Here is an 8777-nt window from a genome sequence, read left to right on the forward strand (position 1 = left end):
TCCCTTATAATCCTCAAGGACAAGGTATTGTGCAATGGGCCCATGGGACTTTAAAACAATATCTTCATAAGATAAAAAAGGGGGAGGTATATTTTCATACACCAAAAGTTTACTTAAATCATGTTCTTTTTGTTTTAAATTTTGTAAAAAATTTGGATGCCAAGAAACTTTCTGGTGTCTATGGCACCCTACAACTAGGCATACTTATGCCTAGGTAAAAAGGATGGATCTACTTACTGAAATATGGTGTGATCACAATTAGGTATTTAATTTGGAGAATAGGGCATGTTTGTGCTTTTTTTTTTTCTGCAGGATGCTGAAGGAGCATGGTAACTGCCAGAGTGATTGGTGAGACACACTGATGCTGGGGCAAAGAATGATGCGGACCTGTGAGCTTGCTGAGTGCCCTAACAAGGGTGACTGGAAAGCTGTATTGGACATATGTTCCTGACTCACTTTTGCTTGCCTATATCCCAGTTGGAACAAGCTACCTTGCCTCAAGTTTTTAGACCTTGTGGGACAGAGGAAACAAAAAAGAGAGAATTTATAATGACACTTGTATTTTTCTTAAATGGGACTCAATTATGTACTGGTTTAGAAGTCAATCCAATACTGGGAATAACAGGCTTCATTTGGAAGGCTGGTTCTGGACATTTTCTGAAATATATTTGAAAGTTATCTAGAGTTATCTCTGATGTTATGCTAGCAAGTGATAAAATTGGGACAGGATCTGGATTTAAAATAAGTATGAGTGCATGTGTTAAGGCTCTTTTAATTGCCATGTTAAAATTACTTTTGTTTCTTCAACAGTATTTAATGTAATGTTACTATTGTGTTGAGTATATACGACGATTTACAAAGACATTTGGAACATTGGATTGATGCTCTTTCTCCTACTCAATTTGTTGGAAGGAGGTTCAGAGTTTAAGAGTAAGGAGCCATCTCAAGTGTCATGCCAAATACCAATGTAGTTGGGTTACTTCTAAAATTTACAATGATAGTCATTATAATTAGGAAAAAGTTTAAAGACACTTGCAGGGTATTTGGCATAATTCTAACACCTCTCTGGATGTTTTAACTTTACATAATGAGTTTATGAACTTAAAGAATGGTGCTCTGCTGAGATTTGATGATGCAGATACTACTGATAAAATTATCCATGGCCTGATGTAAACATTTCCATTTTGGTCAAGCTTCAAGAATGGCATATATAGCTTGATCATGCTAACCATTTTGTCCTGGGAATACTTTTATTCCTGCCCATCATGTTAAAGCTTGTCTTTAACAAAATCAACATGTTGGCAACCAAAGTACATGACTTGACTTAAAACTGAAAATGGACTCCCAGACAGAGTTATTAAATTAACAGACTGGCAAACCAAAGACGATTCTGCACAGAGACTTACCAACCTAAGACAGAAGAGCATTCCTTTTGATAATGCATATTCCACAAATCTTAAGAAAAGCCATTCTTGCCAGAATGACCTAAGACAGGCTCAGTCTTTCTTATAAAATAAAAAAGGGGGAGATGTTGAAAGCTTTGAGGCTGCTTGGCAGGAATCTGACATTGTCCAAGGACAAGGAAATGGGCTTCAGGCAGGAATCTGACATTAGGCTAGAACAAAGAAGCTATATCAGGCAGGAATCTAAATCTTAAACTAAAACAAAAAAGTAATTTCAGGCAGGAATATAAATCTTAGACTAACACAAAGAATTAGGCTTCAGGCATGAAAATGACTTTGGGTTAGGACAGCGAAGTAGGCTCAGATATTTTGTTGATCCTGATAAGCCCTTAGAAACAGTGATCACAGAAGTGATCATGGGACTTTGTTTATTGCCTTGCTTGTTCTTTGACTATTTGTGTTTATTGTCTTGCTTGTTCATTGACTATTTGCACCTATTGTATTGTTAGTTCCTTAACCTAGAACTAACCTTACTACTTGCATTTAATTAAAACGGTATAAAAGCAGATTGGGAAAAAAAGCCAAAACAAAAAAGAAAAGAAAAAAGTTTAGAGTAGGAGTGATAAAGATGTTCACCTCTGTAACTATTGGATACATATAAATACACACATGTGTATATGTAGGGATGTATGTATGTGTTTGTATAGATATAGATATATGCATATGTGTGTGTGTGTGTGTGTGTAAATGTATACCCACATACTTACACACACACAAATCTCATATAAACTCAGAGAAAATCTTTTAAAATTTCACATAAGTTATATGGGCCTCCAATTACATACAGTCTTTGTAAGTTTGACTGATAATAAGTTCTAATATCATGGTTTCTGAACCTCTTGCTTATTTACAAAACAAATAAAAAGAAAATTGCCCTGACTTTTGGGATGTCTCTTTCTAGAACACTGCTAATTATTTGCTGAGGAAAATGTCAAACCACCTGCTATTATTTTCTGTATAGAATGTGACTCACTTTCTACTGTGACATCTAAAATTGGTGCACTTTCCCTTAATACCAATAACTTACATGAAGCATGGCTTCTTGATAATTTTACAGCAACTTTTAAATTTTTCATTATCTACATTGCTTTCAATTCTTTTTATTATTGAGAAGTATTATGTTCTATAAATGCCAATACATTCTTCTGTGATTTTGTGTGTATCTCAATTTCATTTCAGATTTATCCTTTCAGTTTTCTTATTACTTCATGAGCATTGTAAATTATCTTTACATCCCATTTGGATATTTTCTATCCTAGCATTAGCCTCATGATTTTTTATTTTGGTTTGTTTAGTTGTTGTTGTTCTGTTGTTATTGTTGTGGTCATTGTTGTTGTTGTTATTGTTAATTAAGTTCATTCTTCTGCAATTTAAGATGTGAATGTGGCAACTTTTACTTTGGTTACCTTTTTACTTTAACTGAACATTCTAAATTTTCTTTTCTATGTTTTGTTCTTCCTAAGAGAAGAGTGGGGAAGGACATCTCGTCTCTGTTGCACAGTTCTCCCTCTTTCTCTTTCCCCTAGCCCTTTACTTTAGGCTACATGTTCCATCTAGGTAGTGAGCTGGCACAATGGTAAGCTCACCCAATTTGTTCAATTTGTTTTCTTCTCTTGAGGTCACTCTTCTAAACGATCTGTGGACTGATGCTGAAAACAATTATCTCACACATTCTGTCAGTGTTGGCTGTTTAAGGTAGAAAAGTAAATCTGCTCCTTGTTGCTTTTTTTTTGTCTTAAAGCAGAAGACTTCTTAGCATACATTTGAGTAAAAATGAAAGGACATTTGCTTTAGATTCAACTACTCTGCAGAAATGGTAAACATGGACAAAGTAGAGGCAAGAAGATATAACTACTTGGAGCCCTTTTTAAGGAATAGTGAAATGTGAGGCTGGGACCGTGAAGACCTCCTAATTGGGTGACTGTTTTCTATAGCCTGCTGCACCCACGTATCATGTAGTACTCTGTTGCATCATTACACCTCTCCTCACACCTTCCTCTCTTCCAAAATACCAAATACAGACTTTAAACTTCAAACTCAAAGGGCGCATAGGAGAGCTTGCCTAGTGAAAGTATGATTCCTTACTTCCCTGGCAGTTGGTGGCAAAGGGAACTCAGGTGTTTGATATCAGATTTTATTAAAAACACAAAAGAAGCTTTGGAGTCCTTTCCTTTATCATACTATACAGGTTAGCTTACCCTAGGAAGTTGTTTCTCATTTTCTGACATCATATTATTGGATCACACAAAATACCAAGCCATTGCCATGGTGACTGTGTATCATCAGTATAGCCATGCTTTGGATCCATTTATGGTATTAGAATGACATAAGAACCACATCTGAGCATAATTCACCTTCCTCAGCCATTATCCCCTTGATTAACTAAATTAGTATTTCTATAAGAAATGTCTTGGTTTTTAACAAATTGCTTTCCCTGGACTGTTGCTTGACAATAAGCCTTCATACTGACACTCTCCTCTGCATTTTGAATTTGCTGGTGTTTTTACAAGTTCAATGGGATGGCTGGTTCTCAAGACAACAGTGCTGCATTGAAAATAAACTGGAACACAGCTTGTCTTTTTGTGTTCCATCTGCTCAACCATGTCTATTAAACTCTAGGAACAAAGCCCACTGTGCTTTGAAATGCCATGTTGAACTAGTGAAATTAAGAAGAGTGTTATTTCTTTCATGTGTTTATTGACATTTTAGCATCAAAACATGAATGTCTAGTTGCAGTCAAAGAAACACTGACTTCAGGCTGTGCAAGACTTGATATTTGTACTGGATTTTCTAGCTTGACCTTCTGAAGCCAGTTTCTATCTGAATGAAATTTGACTTAAAGTGATGTAATTTGCAGTGATATAAATTTGACTAATCCAGAGAATAATTGCTTAGAGAAAGAATAGCCAGTGATATCCAAGTGAGGCTGGTTAGAAACGTAGCTTATTAACAGTTTTGACTGCAGCTTGCTTGAGGTAAATCAGTGTGAGTAGATGTGAGTTCTATGCCTTGCTGCCAACTTCTGGGTGATGTTTAACACGTTTTATCAGATGCATACACAGGCCATGTATGCATTTATCCTGAACCACTATAAATAAATAATGAAGCGCTTGGGACTAGGCAGAAAAAATACCTGGAGAATAGGATAGTTCTTCATTTTACTTTATGCTCACTATTAATTTCATGAAGTAATGATGTCCAGTTATTCTTGACAGACAGCCATCGGTCAGGCAGAAGTTGTAATATAAAAGCGTAAAAAAGCATTAGCATTAGAAGGTTCTATCACATTATTTCTCATCTAAATTTCTCTCTCCAAAAATAACACCCCAAAGACAGTCACCAGAACCAAAGAAATCCTCCAGTGCCTGTAGTATTTTGTGCAGGCTTGAGGCCTTGTTGTCTTTTCCTCCACTTACTTTGACAAAGCCATTGGTGTCATGCTGTGTCAGCTTACATTTGGGCAGTCTGCTCATGACATTATCTGCATAACTTCTGACAATTCCTAGAAGACAATCTCACAGCAAATTCACTGACTCATTTTTATTTAAGTTTTTATTGATTCTTTGTGAGTTTCACATCATTAGCCCCAGTCCCATCCATCTCCCTGTCCCCTCATATCTATCCTTTGCCCTTCCAACCTTCTCCCAAAATAAAAACACACAAACAACAAACAACAACAAAAGGATAGAAAACATCTCTTCATGGAAGCTGTATGATGCCCACCAGCTCTCCCTTATCCTACCCCACCACCAGGGTGAGCTTTCCAGCATTGATCTGTCTAGACCACCCAGTGTACCTATCAGCAGGAGGCAGGGTCAGTTCTCATCTTCTCATGCCTCCAGAGCCAGCTTCACCTTGGTGCACCCACTTGCAAGGTTCAGAACCCACTCTCCCAAGTGCTAGAGCCAGTGAAGGGCTGGGCCAGCTCTCCCACTCTCACACTCTCCAGAAATGCTCACCTGTGCCTGTGCCATTAGAGCCAGCTCCACTGTTTTCCCAGGCAAAGTGGAGGGCCTACTCTCCTTAGTGCTGTAGCTAGTTCAGGGGCAGGGATAGCTCTCATGAGCTTATAACCCTGTGGGCAGCTTTTCTGAATGCCAGAGGATGACTCAGGGGTGAGGAAGTGGACACCACTATACCCATGCCACCCCATGGCAGATGAATAGTTGGATCAGTTCCCCAACACTCATGCCCTCACCTCCACCCCTGGCAACAGAACTAGCTCTGCTGTGCTGCCTGGATGGATATGCAGGACCTGCTCTCCTGAGTGTTGCCAGAGGTGAGAGATGAGGCCAGTTCTCCAGAGTGCTGTATCCAGTGAGAGTCAGGTTCAGTTTTATACAGCTCCCTGGACATCCAGGTAACCTTCTGCTACTGCCCTCCTCAGGGACATTCCCATGTTCTTTAGTGGTAATATGAGCCAAGGACATTAACACCAAACCCTGCCACTGCATAGCCACAGTGTCAGACATGGCCCTCAGCAGCAGCTTGGGCTGGGACCATGTCATGACCCAGGTGGCATGGCTGACTGCTGGGGCAAGGCAGCCCCAGCCTGGTGGGTAAGTCTTTTTCTTCTCTTCTTGTCGGTTCTTCTTGAGGCAGCAGAGGGGGAAGAGCATTGGCAGGTTTAAGATGTGGTCATACTAGATTCGGGGTAAGACTTTGGTCTTAAAAGATATTTAGAGTTGCTGTATAATAAAAGTTTACTAATCTATGCTAGAAAAATTTACTTACTATGCTACTGTAGCTGACGTGCCTTCTGTGATCTGCTGAAGCCAGAAACTGCAGTTTCTTGGACTTATCACCTTATCCTAAAAACAGCAAATGATTAAGTAAATAACCTTTGTATGATCTAAACAGGAACTGTTGAGCTCTAGCTTATGCCTGCTAGTCTGAGGTCGGAGGAAGAAAAAACACTTAGAGAAGTTATTATAGAGTTTATTACTAAGTGTAAAAAGTTTCCTATGAAAGCTATCTAAGGGGAAAAGTGGAAAGGTCCTAAGTGGAGAAAAAGGAAAAAATTCTAATAAGGAAAAAATTCTAAGGGAAAAATTCTAGGCAGGGGAAAAGGATGGGAAGGAACGAATGACCCTCTCTTTGTCTTTGCCTTCAGTACTTATACATCGTTCAGAGAACATGTTACAAAGCTCATCACAAGTTCACACCAAAAATCAAATCATAAATTAAAATAGAAGTTTACAACAGAGAATGTTTACATGCATATTCATTAGGAGTAATTATCTGGCTAAACATCCATCACCGGTCTAACTCCACAGGTTCACTAAAGGGTTACAACTATAACTAAAAAATTAGTGAAGTTTTATATAGATAAACCCAGGCAATATTTTATCTTCTATCCTAGCACCTACAGTAAATTGTTAGTTCCCTTTTAGTGATCTTTAGTCAATCATTTTACAACCTCTTGGAATGTGCTCTGAGTAGGAGAAAGTCTGGTTACTATCTAAAAGCAATTAACTGATTACATTTGGGAGACTGGCAGAGTTCTCATTGCAGTTTTGACTATCATAAAGGGACCTAATAGCAGTCCCACTCTAAAGAGCTTAATAATCATTGATATAATTTTAGGAATTCTTATAAGATCATTATTAAGACTTAAGAAGTCATTTATTTGTCTATATAGCATTACTACAGGACAGTATATCTTCGTGGATCTTCAGAGATCTGCTCTAAAGGGGTGTGATATTGCTTAGTGATTGTTACATATATTTAATAATAATAGGAAAATCAAATTAATAGCAGGAATTTTTCCTAAAATAAGTCCCTTACAGCCTTGCTGAATAAGTTCTCACTTGTCACAGATTATATAATAATCCAAGGCAAGCCATTTCAGGATGATCACCTGCTAATTATTAGCTTGTCTCATTATGGCTCCTTACAGCTGACCACTCACAAAAGGCTACTCCACTCTACCCTTAAGTCTTCAGTTCTGTCATTCTTCATAATGCCCAACCTCCTCCATTTCTCTTTCTCTCTCATCTGACCACCACATACTGGTACACTGAGGTGGCTCTAGCTACAGGCTGGCCACGTAACTGGAATGCCCCTGAATGACATCCTCTATGCACAATATGTGGCATGCCAGCAAGCCTCTGTGGCCCATCTGTGCCAAGCACTGGAGGGCAAATTGGTGGGTGGCATGGTGGTCTGCTGATCTCATTCTGTCTTTCTCCTTCACCACTGTGCTGCCTGGATTTGATTTGATTTGATTTGATTTGATTTGATTTGATTTGATTTGATTTGATTTGATATTTATGTGTCCTATGCATAAAACAACTTTAGCCATCAAGTCAGACATCAAACTAGGATGAACAAAGGACTTCATCTGCTGTGCCCCTGACTAATATAAGAACTCCACCACCAAGGTGTTTCTTTGCCCATCACCAAGGGAACTATCTTCTGACTCTTATAGTCTTTCTATTGTTCTTCCATAATATTGCCTGATGCTTAAATGTAGGAGAGTTTTGTATATGTATTCATTGGGACAAGGCTCCATAGCTCTGCATTCTGATTTTTTAGTTGTTTGTGATTTTCTGTCAGGGTCTTAAAAATATATACTTCATTGTTTTACAACAGTCTGTCTTAATGTTCTGATTTCTCTCCTATTCTTAAGGATCTGAAATGTTTTTTAGTATATGGTGATGATTTTGCTCACCTTTTAAAAAGTATAAATAGTATATCAAATAGAATGAATTAATGTTTTCACTATTACCTTTAAAGTTTTATAATGTGTCTGAGAATCTATAAATCTTTAAGTGACTAGCTGGTGATTTAAAAACCATGAATCTATGAATTGATGAATGAAGTAGTCAACTAATAAGTGAAGAAATAAAAGCAAATATGTTGATGAGGTTTCTAATAATTCAAGATGAGATCAGCCTTGCACTATTAGAAAAAAATATAAACATCAGACCCCTCCTTAGAAAAGGATGTAAAGAGGCCAATTTTGCCTATATAAAAGCAAAACACCATATGTGTCTATTAATATGCCTAATTGATAATAACTGGCATAATCAACACCTCCACTCTACAGTAATTAAGCTTAACTGATTCCAAACCTCTTTCATCTAATAGGCATTGGAAAACAAATTTAAGGATTAAGGCTTTAGATATCTGTACTAAGAAACAATCTACAGGTTCTTCAACAACATTTGCTCTCAAAGACTGATTAAGAACATATTCTTATCCATGGCCCATTCTGACGAAATTATTTGTTTGAGACTCTCTGTTCTTTGAGTTCTTAACATATTCTGGATATTAATACCTTATCAGAAGTATAATGGACAAGGGTTCTCT

At 37.7% G+C, this 8777-nt stretch overlaps 1 non-coding gene across 1 annotated transcript; it reads right to left on the reverse strand.

Annotated features, from left to right (window-relative positions):
* Positions 1–7733: 7733 nt before the first annotated feature.
* LOC114636279 lies at positions 7734–7873 on the reverse strand. Its single transcript, XR_003713600.1, has one exon. It is a non-coding gene; the product is annotated as a small nucleolar RNA SNORA48 (small nucleolar RNA).
* Positions 7874–8777: the final 904 nt, after the last annotated feature.

Source organism: Grammomys surdaster, unplaced genomic scaffold, assembly GCF_004785775.1.
Source record: "Grammomys surdaster isolate TR1022 unplaced genomic scaffold, NIH_TR_1.0 99, whole genome shotgun sequence".
Classification (NCBI taxonomy): Eukaryota; Metazoa; Chordata; class Mammalia; order Rodentia; family Muridae; genus Grammomys; species Grammomys surdaster.